This window comes from Sinocyclocheilus grahami, unplaced genomic scaffold, assembly GCF_001515645.1.
Source record: "Sinocyclocheilus grahami isolate Dianchi unplaced genomic scaffold, SAMN03320097.WGS_v1.1 scaffold379.1, whole genome shotgun sequence".
In the NCBI taxonomy this organism is placed as follows: Eukaryota; Metazoa; Chordata; class Actinopteri; order Cypriniformes; family Cyprinidae; genus Sinocyclocheilus; species Sinocyclocheilus grahami.
Genome location: NW_015505558.1, coordinates 1 through 22,277, shown reverse-complemented (window position 1 = coordinate 22,277; position 22,277 = coordinate 1). Strand labels below are relative to the sequence as shown.

Sequence of the window (22,277 nt, the reverse complement as noted above, 5' to 3'; positions counted from 1 at the left end):
CTGATTCCAAGCCTTGAGCTCTACCCCGGGCCCAGGAGTCTGGGCCTAACAGGTAAGTATTTGGGGTATGTAGCCTAGGCCTTTGGCCGTAGGGAATAACGTCACTGACAGTCGTCTATCGTCCCAGGGGCGACTCCCATAGCAATATGGTAGAGTTGGTACTTAGTGCTCGCCATGGTTCTGGCATGCACTCCCCTCAGTATGGTGGCGTGGGTATACCGTTCCCCATAGTGACCCCTAGAGGACGCAGTTCGAAGTTCCCATGAAAGGGAACGTCTCAGGTTACTTATGTAACCATGGTTCCCTGAGTAGGGAACGAGACACTGTGTCCTCTAGGTTTCTTGCCATGCTGCGGACACAAGCTTCAGATGAAGAAGTGAATGATGTGTGCTACTGGCACCTATTTATACTATAGTCGCACCGGTAGTGACATCATGGCTGTCGCCGGCCAACGAGTTGGTGTTTTTTCCAATGTATGCTTCAGACATGGGTCACGACGAGGCGTTCCCCATAGCGACCCCTAGAGGACGCAGTGTCTCGTTCCCTACTCAGGGAACCATGGTTACATAAGTAACCTGAGACGTTTCTGCAGGTTTGATGAAGGAAAATGTATAAGACTTTAAAAAAAAATGAACACCAAGTAAAGAAACTTCAAGGAAAAACTGAAGGGAAAATAATACGTAACACAGTATGTTCTCTTAATGTAAATGTCTAGGGAGCGAACAATGAGTTTTATTAGCAACACTTCAGAGTTTGACAATACGACTTCCAACCAACCTAAATTACTTTTGAATTCATAAAAAAGAAAAAAGTTTAAGAATACCTTTGCTACCAAGCACTAGAATATGGAAATAACTTTTATCACACTTCTGATCCCACTAAAGTGCTGTTCTTCCACAGTATTTTTTGTCTTGTTTTCCAGTGCAAATGTCTAAAGATTTTACTTCAGAAGTAAAATTACATTAGAATTTTTGTTTTCTGTGAAAGTGATCAAAATTAAGTGAGTTCATGATTAAAACAAGCACAGATATCTGCCAATCAACTTAATTCAAAGGTAAAACAAGTTCTCATACCCCATGAACAGATATTTGTTCTTGTTTTAAGCATATACTAACATAATTGTGTTAATTTTTTAATTTTACATTTGCATCTCAAGTAAATGTATTTGAGATAAGGATGTTTAGATATCTGTATTGGAAAACAAAAATACTACATTAATTTAATGTCATGACTTTATGAACTTAATACTTTCTGCTCTGATTTAAGGCTTTTTAAGGCCTTACTTTGTGGAAGGGTGAATTAAGACTTTTTAAAGGGGTGGTTGATTGCGATTTCACTTTTTTAACGTTAGTTAGTGTGCAATGTTGCTGTTTGAGCATAAACAATATCTGCAAAGTTATGAAGCTGAAAGTTCAATGTAAACGGAGATATCGTCTTTTAAAATTCTGGCAGTTTAATGCCTACAAAAACGGCTGGTATGGACTACAACGAGTTACTTCCCGGGTTCGTGACATAACAAACCCAGATAAACCCGCCCCCGGGGAAAGACAGCAAAGGGGGTGATACCATGCTGCGCTGCTTTAGAGAAGAGGAAGAAAACTAGGGGTGCACGTAAAAATCTATTCATATATGAATCTGTCTTCTAACGATTCTAATGGATTCACAAGTTTCAAAATCAATGTTCTAAAGCAGCGGTTCTTAATACTGTTCCTCACATCCCCCTGCTCTGCATCTCTCTTTCTCTCTCTCATTCAGCTCAGCTCCAACAATGAACTGCTCCAATTATTACATTTACATTTAGTCATTTAGCAGATGCTTTTATCCAAAGCGACTTACAAATGAGGACAATAAAAGCAGTAAAAATTAACAAAAGAGCAACAATACAGTATCTCACAAAAGTGAGTACACCCCTCACATTTCAGCAACCATTTTATTATATGTTGTCAAGGGACAATACTATAGAAATGAAGATTGGATATACTTTAGACCAGTCAATGTGCAGCTTGTATAGCAGTACAGTTTTACTGTCCTCTAAAAACAACTCAACATACAGCCATTGTTGTCTAAATAACTGGCAACAAAAGTGAGTACACCCTAAGTGAATATGTCAAAACTGTGTCCAAAGTGTCAATATTTTGTGTGAGCACCATTGTTATCTAGCACTGCCTTAATCCTCCTGGGCATGGAATTCACCAGAGCTGCACAGGTTGTTGCTGGGATCATCTTCCACTCCTCCATAATGACATCACGGAGCTGTTGGATGTTAGACACATGGCGCTTCTCCACCTTCCACTTGAGGATGCCCCACAGGTGCTCAATAGGGTTCAGGTCTGGAGACATACTTTGCCACTCCATCACCTTCAGCTTTCTCAGCAAGGCAGTTGTCATCTTGGCGGTGTGTTTGGGGTCGTTATCATGTTGGAAAACTGCCATTCGGCTCAGTTTCTGAAGGGAGGGCATCATGTTCTGCTTCAGAATGTCACAGTACATGCTGGAATCCATGTTTCCCTCAATGAACCGCAGTTCCCTAGTACCAGCAGCACTCATGCAGCCCCAGACCATGATGCTACCACCACCATGCTTGACTATAGGCAAGACACAATTTCTTTGGTACTCCTCACCAGGGCGTCGCTACACATGCTGGACACCATCTGAGCCAAACAAGTTTATTTTAGTCTCATCAGACCACAGGACATGGTTCCAGTAATTCATGCTCTTGGACAGGTTGTCTTCGGCAAACTGTTTGCGGGCCAGCTTTAGAAGAGGCTTCCTTCTGGGACGATGGCCATGGAAACTGACTTGTTGCAGTGTGCGGCATATGGTTTGAGCACTGACAAGCTGACCTCCCGCTTCTGCAACCTCTAAAGCAATGCTGGCAGCACTCATGTGTCTGTTTATTGAAGCCAGCTTCTGTACCTGACACACAGCACGAGGACTCAACTTCTTTGAACGACCCTTGCGAGACCTGTTCCGAGTGGACCTCGTCTTAGAAAACCTCTGTATGACCCTGGCCACTGTACTGCAACTCAGTTTAAGGGTGTTACAGATCTTCTTATAGCCTAGGCCACCTTTGTGGAGAGCAAAAATTCTAATTCTCAAATCCTCAGAGAGTTCTTTGCCATGAGGTGTTGAACATCCAGTGGTCAGTATGAGAGAATTGTACTCAAAGCACCAAATTTTAACGGCTCTAATACAAGATACACAAATGTGTATGGTCCTGTCAAGCAGACAAAAACATGAACATGATGAATAGGACATGTGGCTTTGCATGGTTAAATGACATACAGCTGTTATCACTTAGGATGTACTCACTTTTGTTGCCAGCTCTTTTGACAATAATGGCTGTGAGTTATTTTCAGAGGACAGTAAATCTGTACTGCTATACAAGCAGCACATTGACATGTATGAATTACCACCGTTTTGCCGCGTTTCTCTATTAACAGTAAAGCTATGGCTTTAATTCCTTTAGAAACAATGATGTTACCAGCTCCTTGTTGAGAAAGATAATGTAGCTCTAGAGCGATTAAGCTATTTAGTTGATAAAACTGCGGGGCAGCGCTAAAAAGTTTGTTCCTGAATGTCGGAGATCGGCCGCAACATGATCTGTGTGTGTGACTGAACTTAATATCAAACTGCTTCTGTTCAGCTAGAGTCGCTTTGAACTCGTGCATCTTCGTAAGTGGAGCTGCGAGGAAAGTTACAAAAAATGTCATGCACACCGCCACGCGTAACGACGTCGCTCGTACTCAAAGTGAACTTGCGGACGCGTCGAGTATAAATCAGCCTTAAATCAGCCTTGAGAGTGTGTGCGCTAGATACAGTGAAGGCAGCACGTTGGTTTAGAACTCTTCTAATTTTTTTTTTTTATTGTAGAGAGTGTGTTAATTTGTGCGATGATAACCTACCAGCAATGTAAATTATTTTTTTAACATATTAGAATGAGTACATTACAATATAAATGTATTAGAACGAGTACATTATTATTTATAGGCTTAAAAAACAATCAGAATATTGTACCTTGGGGAGGGCACAATGTAAACATGAAACCATATGCCATTACCTATATTGTACTGTGGTACAGTTATGGAGGCCCTTCATAATGCAGAGGTCAACTGCCTGCTCTGCCAATAGTTAGAAATGGCACTATAGTAAGCAGTGTTTAATAAACAGCTATTTTTCTAAATTCTGCTGAGGTGAAATTCAGTGCAGTCATGTATCGTGATACATATCGTATCGTGGCCTCTGTATCGTGATATGTATCGTATCGTGACTTTGCTGGCGATCACAGCCCTAACATTGACTACTCTAAAATATATCCAAGTTTAATTTCTATAGTATTGTCCCTTGAGAAGATATACTAAAACGGTTACTAAAAAGTGAGGGGTGTACTCACTTTTGTGAGATACTGTATATAAGTGCAAATGACAAGTTTCGGTTAGCCTAACGCAGTACACGTAGCAAGGTGTGTGTATATATATATATATATATATATTATACACACACACACACACACATAAAGAAAAACAAGTAGATAGAATAGAAAAAATAGAACGCTAGTGTTTGTTTTTTTTGTTTTGTTTTTTTTTTAAATAAAAAGAAGATAAATATAGATAAAGTTGAATTAAAATAGAATAGAAAGTGCTAGAGTTAGAGGGTCAAATAAAGGTGGAACAGATGCGTTTTTAGTCGATTCTTGAAGATGGCTAAGGACTCAGCTGCTCGGATTGAGTTGGGCAGGTCATTCCACCAGGAGGGAACAGTTAATGAAAAAGTCAGTGAAAGTGACTTTTTCACTGACTTATTTCAATTATACACTTATTTTTTACATAGCTATGAGAAGCGTTAAACATGGACGCGCGTGCAGTTGCCGTACTGTATTAAAGCTTTAATCAGGATAAAACCGTATATTAAAAGCTAACATAAGCAGTAGCATTTACAAATAACAGCATACCTAAAAGTATGAGACAACAACAAACAAAAAAAACATAGGCCTACCATTAAAAGGTTCTGCATGATCCTCTTCACTAATATCCTTTGCTTCTCAATCGGGCTCAAACTGATAAGCGATATTAACAACGCCGTTGTTTACAATACAACCGGAGCACATGCCACTGAGGTGAGGGGCGAGACGCTTAGACGCGCACTAGATGCGGTTTAGCCAATCACAACACAGCCCATCGCCTATTACTGAGGGCGGGGCTTCAAAAAAACAGGAAAAGATCAGCCCGTTTCTCAAAGTGGTTTGGAATAAAGGTAAATTATGTGAAAAATAATGCGTTTTTTTTTAAACGAAGCATTAACACATGTTAGATTGCACCCCATAAACACAATCAAGCCTAGAAAAAAAACAGTGAACCACCCCTTTGACCCGTAGAAACCATGCAACAAAAGACAAGCATGTGGAGGGCTTTAATAAATAAGACTGCCTTTTATCAGAACTTCAGATGAGTCAGAAAATGAATTGAATGCCAAAGTGAAGAGTTCATTTCCAGTAAACATCTTCCCAACTGTAAACATGAAGTGTTTCACTCAGCAGGGGAATCAGTACAAAGGTCTCTGTGTCAGTGGGGCGTGTGTGTGTGTGTGTGTGTGTGACTGCTCAGCTCTGTCTAAGCTCTGTCTAAGCTCTGTTTTTTTCTTAACCTCAGAAATGTATGTCCTGCCAAACAAGTGCTGAGAGAATATGACTGGAGGAATGAGTCAGTAACCATAATGTCTAGTCAGAATCATGTTTCTGAAGGGATGTTGAGGGCAGTACAATAGAAAAACCCTCTAGATTTTTTACTGGGAATTAGTTTGTTTTTATTAACTTGTCTGCTTTTTTCTTGTTGTTTTGTGAAAAGAGGTAATAAATGCACCACCCAAAGTTCTAATGATTGGTGGTGATATTAAGCTGTGATATTTTTCAGTAAATATTGCATCATCACTACATGTCAGTCTCAAAGGCCAACTTATTTAATAGACTAGCAAGAAAAAATGATTCTATTTAGAAAATACATTTTTATATTTCCAAATCTGTAAACAACTTGTATCATTTGGAGGTATAATTATGTATTTTTCTCATAAAAACTTCCCTAAATATGTGTACAGTACATCTGAAAAAAATATGATAAAAAATGATGTACACTTACATGAATACAGTCATAACAGTGGCCTTAAAATGTCTTTAAATGTGGACACACACACACACATATACATATCACTGGTCAAAATATTGGAATAATTATGATTTTTTAAAATGTTTTTGAAAGAAGTCTCTTATGCTCTCCAAGGCTGTATTTATTCAAATAAATACAATTATTACAAATATTACAATTGAAAATAACTGTTTAAATACACATGAATACACACACACACACACACAAGTTAAACACCAGTGGTTACGTTGCTAGAACACCTGTGTGAACTCAAAGGAACTGACTTTATACAGATCTTCCACTAAAATCGCCTAGTCACCAGTTAATTAAAAGTCACTGGAAAAATGGGTAAGAAAATACTTTTTTTGGAGTCACTGGAAATTCGATGATCACTTCTGCACCTCTCTGAGACATTTGTCTACACAAGTGATTCCACAGTCACAGTGGAGGACTGGCGAGGCCTCTTCCTCATGTGCAGATGTGTGTCTGTGCATGCGTTCTCTTACCTCACCATCTGCTTTGCCAATGGGTGAGTTCAGGATGAAGTCAGGAGGAGCAATCACAGCAACCAGCACCACAGCATCATCCTTCAGCTACACAGAGAAAATGAGAGGGCACCTGCTATGTTAAAACCTTCCTGATGTTTGTATCATACTTGTAGATACAAGAGAAGATACAGTTAGTAGAATGTCTGAAGTGGACTATGAGCTCATGAACTGATTTTTTTGTAACAATTTATAATAAGGTTCCCTTTGAACATGAACTAACAATGAAAAATACTTCTAAAGCATTCTTTGTTAATGTTAATGTCAACATTTACTAATACATTATTCAAACCTAAAGTTGTGTCTGCTAGTATTATTTAATGGACTTGTGCTAACATGAACTAAAAAGAATCAGTTGTGTTTTTATTACCTAATGTTAATAAAGAATAATTATTAGTAATTATAATAATTATAAGTATTGTAACAAATGTATTGTTCATTGCTAATGTTAGTTATTGCATTAACTAATGTTAACCAATGGGGCCTTACTGTAAAGTGTTAACATTTTTTATGCTCATCAAGGCTAAATTTATTTGTTAAAAATAGTTAAAACAGTAACGTTGTGAAATATTATTTCATTTTAAAATAACTGGTTTCTATTTGAATATATTTTAAATTGTAATTTGTTCCTGTGAATAAACTTTCAGCAGCAATTAATCCAGCCTTCAGTGTCACTTGATCCTTTAGAAATCATTATAATACGCTGATTTGCTGCTCAACAAACATTTCGTATTATTATCAATTATCAAGGTAGTGTATGTAAAGGCTACATGGCATTTAGAATTGGAAGTGTTTTGAAAACACTAGGCATCATACACTCGCAGACTTTGTAAATAGTTACAGAGGAAAAACTGGACATCATACACCAATCACAGTCTTTCAAGTCATTTCAAACACAAACTCGAGCAGAAACACAGGGGACTTGCTAGGGGACTTTTGATAAAAGTGAAAACTATTTGTTTGAACACTATGTGTTCTAATATCGACTCAAAATATCAAATGTATCGACTGGATTTAATCACAGTCTGTGCCCATCATACATTACACTACAACTCAAATCTGCAGACTGGCTCTGACTTTTGCCAACTGGTGTCAATTTGTCCAGACTGAAAATAAGGGCAAATATCTAGGCAAAAGTCGTGTAGTCTATTCAAGCCTTAACACATAATTTGTGTCACATAGCCAGTACTGGCAGACATGAATGAAAAAACAAAGAAACCACCGCAGAGAAGAGTGGTTTACCTTGATACAGGATGGCCATGTGGTTGGTCCACAGGTCCACAGGCCATAGAGAGCACAGAGACGCCTCATCACTGACCTGAGAGCAGCTGGAGTCTGTTCATCCTGAATCAGATCATGGAAACGCTGCTGCACTGTGTGCTCAATATAGGCAATAGCCAATGAGTGACAATAATACACCTACAGAGAGAAAGAGAGCAAGAGAGAGAGAGAGAGAGAGAGAGAGAGAAGTTACAGGAAAAAGTGAACCCAAGGACACAAACTCAAACATATACTATATCTACCATGAGTGTTTATGGAGTCAAGGGACAAATGAAGACAGTTTGACCCACATAATCACAAGCCAGGTCATGACACACAGACGAGACACCAATTGGGTTGTTAATAGAGGGGGAAAAAATTAAACGAAAAAAAAAAACAACCTTCAAGACCTTAGCAATGTGCTTGTGTTTGTGTCTGGTTGCTAGACAGTGATTCTCTGTGTTTGGTGGTTGCTGGGTCAGTATTATGTGTGAAAAAGGTCTGTTTTATACATTTTTTCTCTTGTCCTCACTGCAGGTTTTAAGACAGTTTAATCATGGTCACATACTGTAACCTGCTCGATCACATTCTGTCCCCCCTATTCTTGTTCATGTCTCCAAAGTGCTCTAGTTAAACACACTCTCACATTAAGGCGCTTACCAAACAGTGTCCAAGCTCCACTCATTATATAATATTACCTTTAAGTGACTGCTTGTTTTTAGCTGGACTAGAACCTCATAACACACACACACACACACACACATACACACCCATAGTGAGCATTTGAACATTTAAGCCACATTTTTAAAAAGTATGTCATGGCATTAGACAAAACAAAATACCAAAACCAAATGGAATTTATTTGAAAGGAATGAACACTTTTAAAAACAAAATTCACACACACACACACAAAAAGTTTATTTTTGAAATGGTAAATGTTTGTCCAAATAATTTTCTAGGTCACTGGATGTACATGTGGTGTAACTGCTGTGTTTCATTACTGTGCTGAGGTCAGATTTGGTCCAACCGTGATACTTTCATATCATCAGAAACGTGATGCGAGCAGCTTTCACACATCCTGCACGTGATTCTGACCCCACGGAGCACATATAAGGGTCTAAATGAATCTGATATGGCAGAAAGGATTTAAATCCTTCAAGATGTGAAGGTCAGACAGTGGCCCTTTGAAATGCCCAGTGTGATGTAGATTTGTAGCTCAGTGGAATAGATATTAAGTAAGGGATATGTCTGAGCCAAGTGTCTGTTCAATGTTTAAGACGTGTCTGAGCAACCAGAGGTCTGTTTTATATTAGATATAAGTCATAAACGGAACATCACTGTACAGAAGGTATTAACAGGAAGCCTTAGGGTGCACTAACCCCACATTTCAGCCTGATACTAAAATATTAACAAAAACAACATTCTATGTGCCCATGAATAACAACAGTAACAACTACATGGTGAAACATGATTCTTGAATAGATATATATATATATATATATATATATATATATATATATATATATATATATATCATAACTTTAACTTTTAGTCAAAAGTCTTTAAGACAGTCTTTAAGGACAACACTAAAGAACTAAGCGTTTACAGCACGTGTCTATGGTTGTCTAGGGTGAATTCAGGTAAATTGGCCCAGCTTTTGACATGAGATGGCTGGCATATATACAGTAGATTAACACTGTATGGTTTTGAAAAACATTAACAGAAATGTGTATATTGAATTAACAGTCAGAAGGCCTGTAAAGGTGTTTATATACAGAGTGATAATTGGTAATGGTAAGAAAGAGAGAGAAAAAAATATACTGTTCAAAAGTTTGGGGTTAGTAAAAAAAAAAAATCTAAAATCTCTCTTTTCTTTTAATAAAGAATTAGGGTAACACTTTATTTTATGGTCTCTTAACTAGTTGCTTATTAGCATGCATATTACTAGAATATTAGTAATATTTATTAGTATTAATTAACCACATATTAATGTCTTATTTTACATGACCTTTTTCTACATCCCTAATCCTACCCAATACTTAAACCTAACAACAAACTTACTAACTATTAATAAGCAGCAAATTAGAAATTTATTGAGAGAAAAGTCGTAGTTAATAGTGAATAAGTGTTCCCTATTCTAAAGTGTTACCAAAATTAGATTCCTGCCAAAATATATCATGGTTTCCAGAAAAATATTAAGCAATCATTTTCAACATTGATAATTAAAAGAAATGTTTTTGTTGTTGTTGTTGTTTTGTTTTAAGCACAAAATCAGCATTACAATGATTTCTGAAGTATCATATGACACTAACGACCGGCATAATGACTGCTGAATATTCCGCTTTGTCATAACAGGAATAAACTACATTTTAAAATATATTCAAATAGAATAAAGAATATTAGATTATTAAAATATATACAATTTTAAATTGACATAATATTTCACAATATTACTGTTTTCACTGTATTTTTTATCAAATAAACACAGGTTAGAATAAGAGATTTATTTTAAAGACATTAAAAAATCTTACTGACCCCAATCTACCAGTAAATTTTTTGGAACATTTACAGACATTACCTTCAACCTAAAACACTACACAATGCAATGCGTAATTCAAAATATGGGTAAAACACCTGTAAAAATGTGTGTGTGAGTGTGTATGTTTTGCTTAAAGGGATAGTTCACCCAAAAATGAAAATGTGATGTTTATCTGCTTACCCCCAGGGCATCCAAGATGTAGGTGACTTTGTTTCTTCAGTAGAACACAAACGAAGATTTTTAAGTCAAACCGTTGCAGTCTGTCAGTCATATAATGGAAGTGAATGGGAATCACATCTTTGAGAGTAAAAAAAAACATACACAAACAAAACCAATTTAAACCCTGCGGCTCGAGACGATACATTGATGTGTAAAGACACGAAACGATCGGTCTGTGCAAGAAACTGAACAGTATTTATATAATTTTTTTTACCTCTAATACACCGCAGTGTCCAACATCCGGCGCGTGTACGTGCTCTGGCACAGTAGACATCAGTGTTGGGCAGTAACGCATTACTTAGTAACGCGTTACTGTAATTTGATTACATTTTTAGTAACAGAGTAATTTAACACGTTATAATTTTCAAAATAGTAATTAGAGTATAGTTACAAGCAGAGGTTTCTATACGTTACTGCCGCGTTACATTGCTGACAGAATGCAGTGTTTTATAATCTAGAGATTGTAAAAAGGATGTAGTCGAGTCCAGTGCCAGTGGATTAGAGACCTGCTCCTGCGAGACCCAACGCAACAGCAGCGCGGGACAAGATGGGCGAGTGCTGGTGCGGCCGGGTAGACGCTCGTGTGTGTGCGGGATGCAGCAGAATAAAATGATTCACGGGACTCCAGCAACATAGAAATATCTAAACATAAAATATCTAAAACAAATAAATTGTTATTTATCTATTGCATAAAAGCAACATGAACTAATATAAAAATTAGAGTATAGTTACAAGCCGAGGTCTCTATACGTTACTGCCGCGTTACATTGCTGACAGAATGCAGTGTTTTATAATCTAGAGATTGTAAAAAGGATGTAGTCGAGTCCAGTGCCAGTGGATTAGAGACCTGCTCCTGCGAGACCCAACGCAACAGCAGCGCGGGACAAGATGGGCGAGTGCTGGTGCGGGCGGGTAGACGCTCGTGTGTGTGCGGGATGCAGCAGAATAAAATGATTCACGGGACTCCAGCAGCATAGAAATATCTAAACATAAAATATCTAAAACAAATAAATTGTTATTCATCTATTGCATAAAAGCAACATGAACTAATATAAAATATAAACGATTAACAGGTGCAAGCGTATGCAGAGCTTCTATTTAGGCTATAACACGTGTTTGCAGCGTTGAGCAATGCAGAGCTGAAATTTGCATGCTCATGAATCCTCTCATTATAACACACGAATTGTAGACATTATGAAAGATTCATTATGCATATATTTATTGTGTTATAACAGAGTTTTATGAGATTGCAATGAACTGAGATGTCTTTTAGAGATTATAAATGCAGTGCTCCTTGCTGGTATTCTGCCATGCCAAACCATGCACGCAGCAGCCGCTGCTTTAGTTAAAAATAACAGTGTTCTGTGGATGTTGATGCTTTAATAACAAATATTTATCGGGAGCGTGTATGCTGGGATTTCATAAATTTCATGGAGAAAAAAGTAACGTAACTAGTAATGCAACTAATTACTAATTACTTTTGAAATAAAGTAATCAGAACAGTAACGTGATTACTTTTAAAAGGAGTAATCCGTAATCTGTAATTTAATTACATTTTCAGAGTAACTTGCCCAACACTGGTAGACATAGATATATATATATATAGGTATATATATATGTATATATATATACAGTATATATATGTAGATGCCTCATTAGTGACTGTTTCTATGGGCTGCGGGAATCTACTTATATATATCTATGTCTACTATGCCAGAGGCACGCGTGCATACACGCGTCGGATGTTGGACACTGTGGTGTATAAGAGGTAAACAATTATACTGTTCGGAGCGTGTATGCTGGGATTTCATAAATTTCATGGAGAAAAAAGTAACGTAACTAGTAATGCAACTAATTACTAATTACTTTTGAAATAAAGTAATCAGAACAGTAACGTGATTACTTTTAAAAGGAGTAATCCGTAATCTGTAATTTAATTACATTTTCAGAGTAACTTGCCCAACACTGGTAGACATAGATATATATATATATAGGTATATATATATGTATATATATATACAGTATATATATGTAGATGCCTCATTAGTGACTGTTTCTATGGGCTGCGGGAATCTACTTATATATATCTATGTCTACTATGCCAGAGGCACGCGTGCATACACGCGTCGGATGTTGGACACTGTGGTGTATAAGAGGTAAACAATTATACTGTTCAGTTTCTTGCACAGACCGATCGTTTCGTGTCTTTACACATCAATAATAATTTGGTTTTGTTTGTGTATGTTTTTTTTACTCTCAAAGATGTGATTCCCATTCACCTCCATTATAAGACTGACAGACTGCAACGGTTTGAGTTAAAAATCTTCGTTTGTGTTCTACTGAAGAAACAAAGTCGCCTACATCTTGGATGCCCTGGGGGTAAGCAAATAAACATAAAATTTTTGGGTGAACTATCCCTTTAAACCATTTATGACATGTAAAAAAGATAAGTTTCCATGAGGCTATTAAGCATAATCAAAAGATGAGGCATGTAAACACTCTCAGTGTGAGGTATAAGGTAGCTGGGTAATGCGTTTTACAAACCTATAGCATACCTCACCTCCCTCTGTGCTGCCAGCAAACATAGATCCATGACATTTTAAGGTCTCATGCTATTAAAATCAGGATTAAAACATACTTGGCTGTTGTTCCATGCCTCAAAGTCTCCCAGTCCAGAATATTTCTCATGAAACAGCTTCCTTTGGCTCTCACCCAGTAAGAAACACACCAGTCACTTGTACGCTGCCAGAGGCACTGAGGACACAACATCAAATGATATAATGATATTAAAAAGATGGACAGATGATGCAAAATATTGAATAAGAATCTGAAAATAAGTGGATATTTTGTTTAAACTTGACTGTTAAAACAAACTGAATAAAGTGTAATGGACTGCAGCTGGCAAACACAGTTTCCTCAATTATGTGGAAAGGGCCAAAAAAGGGCCACTAAATAATACAATACTGAACAGATATCAGATCTATTGTTGGAATAGGTCTGTTCTGCAGAGGTTTGGTGCACACACAGATGTAATCATGGATTGGGTATCTGGGTGGGGACTGTGACTAAAGAACAAGAGGTCTCGTGTTTTGGATGGCTGAGGTTTGGACGTATTTCTTCAAATCATGACACAGAAGTAACCCAAACTCTAGGTCCATAGAGGGATGAACTTATGTGCATTCATGCTATAGTAACAGCATGAACAGATGAACTATGCAAAATTCAAACCTACTGACTACAAAGCTGTGAAATGTAACCTATTCAGTTCAAACCAAGACATCCATAACATCCTTTAAGATTTATAAACAACAAAACTGCTTTCCCATCTTTATAAAGGAAATAATAAACCAGAAACAACCCTCAGTCCTCTCTAAATAAGAAAACAAGTCGGTTATGAAACAAGACCACACAGAGGGAAACTCTACTCAAATATCTTCACTACACTCAATCAAGCCAATAAGTTCTGAAGAAATGAGTGAATATGACAAATATTTGCAGGCAAATATTTATGTTTGTATTGATGTATATAGTGACATTGGTTCATTCTAGATTATTCTTGCTTTTTTCTATTTGGAGTTAGATTCAAATGGTCTCTATTAATAATTTATGAATTCAAGATATTTAGTTTGGTTCTAGTCAAAATAATACCTCAAAATAAATGTAGTTGTGCAATATTGCCCCTTAAAAAAAAGAAAAAATACTATCTGACAGTGGAAATGAGCCTAAACCTCATTACAAGTCATAATTGATGCTTTAAAAACACTTTCATAATATATTAAGTATATAAAGGCTTCACGGGTCTTTCAGGTTTGGAGCGACATGAAGGCAAGCAAATGATGACAGAATGCTACAAAGCTGTGAAATGTAACCTATTCAGTTCAAACCAAGACATCCATAACATCCTTTAAGATTTATAAACAACAAAACTGCTTTCCCATCTTTATAAAGGAAATAATAAACCAGAAACAACCCTCAGTCCTCTCTAAATAAGAAAACAAGTCGGTTATGAAACAAGACCACACAGAGGGAAACTCTACTCAAATATCTTCACTACACTCAATCAAGCCAATAAGTTCTGAAGAAATGAGTGAATATGACAAATATTTGCAGGCAAATATTTATGTTTGTATTGATGTATATAGTGACATTGGTTCATTCTAGATTATTCTTGCTTTTTTCTATTTGGAGTTAGATTCAAATGGTCTCTATTAATAATTTATGAATTCAATATATTTAGTTTGGTTCTAGTCAAAATAATACCTCAAAATAAATGTAGTTGTGCAATATTGCCCCTTAAAAAAAAAGAAAAAATACTATCTGACAGTGGAAATGAGCCTAAACCTCATTACAAGTCATAATTGATGCTTTAAAAACACTTTCATAATATATTAAGTATATAAAGGCTTCACGGGTCTTTCAGGTTTGGAGCGACATGAAGGCAAGCAAATGATGACAGAATCTTTGGTTGAACTATTCCTTTAGTGTGTCATGATTCAGTTGGCCTGTAAATGACTGATTCAATCATGGACTGTTATAGGTAAAGAATGAGAGCATTCAAAGTTTTGATGCAAAACAGCTGGGATGTGTAACAATATTAAAACTCAGTGGTAGAGCACTGCGTTAGCAGCGGAAAAGGTCGTGGGTTCGATTCCCAGGGAACACACGTACTGGTAAAAAATGTATAGCCTGAATGCACTCTAAGTCGCTTTGGATAAAAGCGTCTGCTAAATGCATAAATTATTATTAAAACTGGTCTAGATCTAGACCCTGGGCACTTGTCACATGATGCGATAGGTAACAAGAGTCAGTTAAAAACTATGTAGTCCACTCCCTATCCTCGTCCAATTCAAACGATGATTCTCTAACCCCTGTAACCAGGCAACAATGAGGTGAGTCACCAGCTGAAGAATTCTGTCAATAAAGAGAGCAGATGTTGAGCAGATGTGCAGCTTGGTTCAGGATGTAAAAGTCTCCCTCTGGAGCAGTCTGCAGCATCAAGGAGCACTTTTAACAATAAACCACACAAAAAGAGAGCGTTATGCAGATTCTCACATTCTCTCTGTGTGCGGTGAAGGTGGGACCGTTTCTGTATTAGATAATGTGCTCAGAAAAAAAATTTAAAAAAACATTTTACACACGAACATCTTGGATTGCACAAAACCAGCACCATGAAAGTGGGACATGAAATTGACATGATTTTGCTTATTTGGCTTCCTCTGAGCATGAATGAATAATGACTCTATTAAACTAAACTAAAACTTCACTAGCTGCATAACAGAACTGGACTAGATTTGTATTTCTTGAAGGAAACATCAGTGCTTCAACTGATTAAAGTTTTGGATTCTGTGCAAAATGAATTCTGCATTACAGCTACAAAATGTGATGGAATCAACACACAAGTGCAACACAGTGTTTATGTAGTTAAGCAGATAAGAAAAAATAACCAATACCAATTAATTACAAGAAAGATTAATCTTAACACAGCATGTAAACAGTATAATGGTGTCATAACTATGACATTATCTCACTTTAATCCTAATCCTCGCTTTAAACTTTAATCTTAGATTTCTTTAAAATAGATCTGGGAAAAATAATGTGTTAATTCCTTCGATTAATAATGGCTTTTTAATATGTTAAAAATAATTAACGCAATTAACGCAGTATCCATTTTTTCAATTCCTGCAGTAGCTTTGTTAATATCTTCCCAACACATCCTTTGGCTAGCATTAAAGTAAGTTCATTTATTGTACATCAAATCTGTTAGAATATTTTTAATTTATTTGTAACTGCTAAATAAAAACAAAATACCTTTAATTACTAATTTAATAAAAAACACTAATTCTGCTTACTTTAAGGTTCAAGTTTGCTGAACAAAAGATCCAGCTTCAAAGGAGTTGGGGGAATTCAGAAAGGAAGTTCTCTGAGCAGAGACATACTGTCACATGGTTAAGTACAAGAGGTACCTTGACTGAGGTTTCTAGGTACATGATGGTCTCCGCAACTGTCAGTACCTTCCGTCATCTGTGCAATGTGGGGATTCTGAAAAGACATCTCAGGAAGTGATGGGCTTTCCTCACCTTCCAAAAATAAGACACAAATTTCAGTTACATATTTTTAGACAGTTCCTTGTAATTAAGCGGTTTATATACACACACACACAGAGTGGGTACAGAAAAGAATCACCCCCCTTTAAAATAATCACATTTTGATGCTTTGCAGCCTGAAATGAAGATAATGCTGTATTTACTCAGTGCAACTTATAACATTCAAGTGAAAGATATAACACCAACATATAATAATAATTAAGTAAAATCAGAATCACTGAGTTGGAAAAAGGATCACCCCATTGTGTCAGTATTTTGTTGAACCACCTTTTGCTTTAATTACAGCCTTTAGTCTGTTGGGATATTTCTCTACTAACTTTGCACATCTAGACTTTGCAATATTTGCCCACTTTTCTTTACAGAACTGCTCAAGTTCAGTTAAGTTTGATGGTGACTGATCATGGACTGTAGTCTTCAAGTCATTCTACAGATTTTCAGTGGGGTTTAAGTCTGGGCTCTGACTAGGCCATGCAAGGACATTCACCTTTTTCTCCTTCAACCACTGTGTGCTCAGTTCTGCTGTGTGCTTTGGGTCATTGTCATGTTGGAAGGTAAACCTTCTTCCCATTTACATCTTTCTGGCAGAGAGCAGCAGATTTTCCTCAAGAATTTGATGGTATTTTGCCCAATCCATGTTTCCTTCTATCCTGACAAGTGCCCCAGTCCCTGCTGCAAAGAAGCTCCCCCATAACAGGATATTACCAGCTCCATGCTTTACTGCAGGAATGCTGTTATTTGGATGCTAAGCTGTACTGGATTTCTGCCAGACGTATCGTTTGGTGTTGAGGCCAAATAATTACATTTTAGTCTCATCTGCCTCAGAATCTTTTAAGGTGTGTTTTGGCAAAGCTCAGTCTGACTGCATGCGGCCTTTCTTTGAGGAGTGACTTTTTTTCTTGCAACCCTCCCATACAAGCCACATTTGTGGAGAATTTGGGATATTGTTGTCACATGCACACAATGGCCATTCTTTGTCATAATTTCCTGCAGCTGTTTCAGAGTTGCTGTAGGCCTCTTTGTAGTCTCTCTGCAGTTTCCTCCTGACTCTTTCATCCAGTTTGGTGCGACGTCCTGATCCAGGGAGGGTCTGTGTACCAAATACGTTCCACTTCTTAATAATAGACTTCACTGTGCTTCTAGGCATTGATAAAGCCTTTGAAACGTTTTTGTATCCATCTCTTGACCCATCTTGTGCCCGTACATAACCTTATCCCGGAGATCTTTTGATGGGTGCCCATAGTTGATTGTTTGCTTCAGTTGCACTGCCAAGGACTGAAATGCTCTTTTCATGCTGAGCCAATCAAAATGACCACAGCTGATCACAGTTGAAAGTCAAATAGCTAGTATGTGCCATTGAGAAGGTGATTAGCTACACCTGATTGAGTTTACAAGTCATTTTTAGGAGAGGGGTGATCCTTTTCCAAATCAGTGATTCTATTTCTTAAATTGTTGGTGTTATATCTTTCACTTGGATGTTATACTATATGTTGCACTGAGTAAAGCTGGATAAAATCGCATCCAAAATAAAAGTTTTTACATAATATGTGTGTATGTATATACACACACATTCATGTATATATTTAAGTAAAATATGTTATGTTTATATATTAAATATATTTATATATAATATAAATTATATCAATATAAATATATACATGCAAATACATGTAAATATTTTCAAAATTTATACTGTATGTTATAAATATACAGAATACACACACATACATTATGTAAACAAAAACTTTTATTTTGGATGCCATCACATCACTAATATATATACATAAATATAAATAATAAATCATAATAGTATTTGTATCAGTGATATGGCCATTAAAATATGAAATAAAAATGTCAAATTTCAAATATTTACAAATATTTTTAGGTTTTTCCACATTAATTTGGAGAATGTGAAAATATATTTGAATGTTTTTTTTTAATTGATCAACAGCCATACTTAAAAATCATATAATACTTCACCCCAAGGCTAAAATTATTCAAAAAGCAAAATTGAAGTCTGGAGTTTAGCAGAAGAAAAAGAAGAGCACCAGGGGAACAAAGGTAACTGAGGTGAAGAGAATGCTAAATGAGTAATGTGGCTGGTGTGTGCGCTTGTAAAGAATGTGCATATATGAGTCCCTGTTATGGAGAATGTAGTGTTAATGTTGCGTACCGGCTGAGTTCATGCACTCTTCCACTGAGCCAACTGTGAACTTGCTCTGCAGAATGCTATTCATGTCCTCTAAAAAATTCACAGTCTCAAGAGGGGATTCAATCCTTCCTTTACCTTGATTGAGGGAGAAAAACATAAAAAGCAAGACATTTCAAATTCATGTTAAAAACAGAAAACCTCTATTGTAGCTTGTCAGAGACTACAAATATAATATATGTGAGAATATGAATATAAATATAAATTATGCGAGGTATGTAATAATTCCCATCTATTTTTATTGTGTTAGGGGATAATTAGACCCTCAAAATGAGCTGCACAGACAGTCATGATAATTGCATAACTACAAGTCAGTATAAACAGTATCTACAGTGCCAACCATTAATACTGGCACCCTTAGTAAATATGAGCAAAGGCAAAAAAGTGCACATACACTTAGTTTGATCTAAATCAGTATAGAGTATAAGCAGCAACCCTCAGTGATACTCTGATAAAATAAATTTTTTTTACTGGTGGTTATAAAAGCCTATTAAATGTTCCATGCGATGTTAAATGTTGCCAATACTTACAAATATATTTTGGTTCACTGTTTATTTATTTACAGTGCACTTACACAAGAAAGTACTGAATAATAAAAGGAATGTAATATGCATCGTGGTTAGGTTTAGGTTAGATTCATGGTTAGTACCTAGTTATTACATAGTACATAGTAAATACATGTAAAATAGGATTTGTTTCCCCACATATATTTTTATTTTTTTAAGTTTATGATTTATTTAAGAGAATTAATGAAGTAAAGGTAAATTAAAGGAAGAAAATGAAGACCATGACTAACAAAAGAAGACTTATGACTTGTCCAGGGTCTTCCTGATGTAGTGAAAGACTGTTTTCTTCAGTCATGAAATAGCTGATATTCCAGCACTGGAATCTCCTCGTCCTCTTTGCGCCCAAACTGTTTGCGTGTGGCAGAGAATCGCACAGCCACAGTCACCGCAAGCTTCAGATTGACCAGTGCTATCCTTGTAATGCCTACCCTGCCTCCTGACAGAGCCCCTAAAGATGCCCCAACCCGCTTATTGGGGTCCTATAAAGGTGTGTGGTTAGAAAAAAGACAGGATGGAAAGAAACATGTAATTGAAGTTATTGAAAACACAGACACGACACTCTAAAAATGCTGGGTTGTTTCAACCCAATGTTGGGTCAAATATGGACTAACCCAACTGTTGGGTTAAAAAGTTAATTTAAAAATGTAACCAAAATTTAACCCGATTTTTCCATGGCTCAACCTCTCGCCTCTCGTTTGTTTTCAGAAAAAGCCCTTTATGTCTTTCTGTCAGCAATATTGGCTGATGTTCTGGCTTTCACTGTGATTAAAAACTCTCTGTTTGTTTGAAAGGAAAGCATAGGGATTCCTTCTAACCCGATAGTTGGGTTAGTCCATATTTGACCCAACACTGGGTTGAAACAACCCAGCATTTTTTAGAGTGAAACCACAAAAAATGTGAGGAAAAAGAAGGGCATCCTCAACCTCTCGCCTCTCGTTTGTTTTCAGAAAAAGCCCTTTATGTCTTTCTGTCAGCAATATTGGCTGATGTTCTGGCTTTCACTGTGATTAAAAACTCTCTGTTTGTTTGAAAGGAAAGCATAGGGATTCCTTTTCCTACATCTTGCATAGCACAGCACAGCAGCTGGAATAACAGCTGCTGCACCACTCCTTACTTTCTCTTACTGCAGAGGGAGCAAAGCACTGCAAGATGTCTACACAGATACAAACCAAAATAGCTGTTTTTTCCTGCGTCCATAATAACAAAGCAAATACTGTTGCTTTGCACATGTCCTATATTTGAAAAATGAAAGGTGTTACAATAAGGTTCTAAACATTAACAGCTAATGCATTAGGTATCCTGAACTAACAATGAACAATCATTTTGTTTTAAATTTTTATTAATCTAGGTCAATGTGAGTTGTTAGCTCATTTTAGTTCTTAATGCAATAATGTTGAAAATCTATTAATAAATACAGAAAATTAACATTAACAAATATTAATAAATGCTGTTGTATTGCAATTATGAATTTGTATGCATATAACCTTTTCTTTTGTAAATGGATAATAAAACCAGGCAGTACATGTAATGTTTACTAGGCAATCATATAATATTGCTTACTTTAAAAGGTGAAACGTAGCGCCCGTCAGGGTAACATCTCCTGTTTTTTTAGCAAGTTTTCCTGAGGTATCCTCACATTGTGGAACACTGCAAAACTGACAAAAACAAAATCATTACTTTATTTTGGACACTCCGAAAATTGTTTTTGTTAAATGATTACAATGAAAAGTATAATGAAGAATAACATTTTCATTTATTTGAACAGAAGGATATAGTATGGAGATGAAGTGAGACAGATATCAGATGGATACATCCATTTATGGTTTTCTTTTACCGCCATCTGATGTCCAAATACTGTAATCACAACAGCTCAGCAGGCCACAGTCTAGCAGTAAACTCACCCATTATCCAGACCGTTCTGACCCAGTTTATTTCCCATATCCCCGACCATCACTCCTGGCATTGCCAGCAAGGTCTTTGGATTCCTGACCTAAAAATATAATTACATTAAAACCAAATCATTCACAGCTGCTCTAACAAGACAAGCAAATTAACTGAAAAATATATTTTCACACATACTTGGACTACAAAGGAGTGAAGGCCTCTACATCAGGGGTGTAGAGATGTGCAAATACGACTGAATGAGTGGCCGTCTTTCCCAAGTTCCCTACCCAGAACTTTGCTGCTTCAAAGTCTGGGGAGTTTATCACAAACTCCTGCAGATTAAAAAAACCAACATTAGCTAGGGCTATCAAAAATAATTAAACAAATGGAAAGATCATAAAAACCAGGTAAAAGAATAACAAGAAAGCATTTATAATGACAGATGGCTTTGTGTATTGTGGATTTATCTATAAGCGAGTCATAGTTTGAGATATTTTGTCTCTAAAATGCTCCATTGTGATTTTGAATTATTCAGATAACATATTAACTGATATCATGAATCAACAATGAACAATAGTATTTATTACTCTACATGAATGTTAACTTGTTTTGTATTTATTTTATTTTAATATTTGCTTATTATTGCATTAACATTAACCTTCATTAATGAATCAACAATCGATGTCTCTTTATGATTTGTAAGGCCATGATTGTATAATCTCATGATATGACTGAAAGTAGAGGACACGTTGTTGCGTCGGGTACTGAAGTATACTAGATCAGTGTTTCCCAACCTTTTTTTAGTCGCGGCACCCTT

At 36.5% G+C, this 22,277-nt stretch overlaps 1 pseudogene; it reads right to left on the bottom strand.

Annotated features, from left to right (window-relative positions):
• The window catches only part of LOC107549712 (peroxisomal acyl-coenzyme A oxidase 3-like), a 24,499-nt pseudogene extending 2,707 nt beyond the window's left edge, over positions 1–21,792 (bottom strand).
• Between the last annotated feature and the right edge of the window lie 485 nt (positions 21,793–22,277).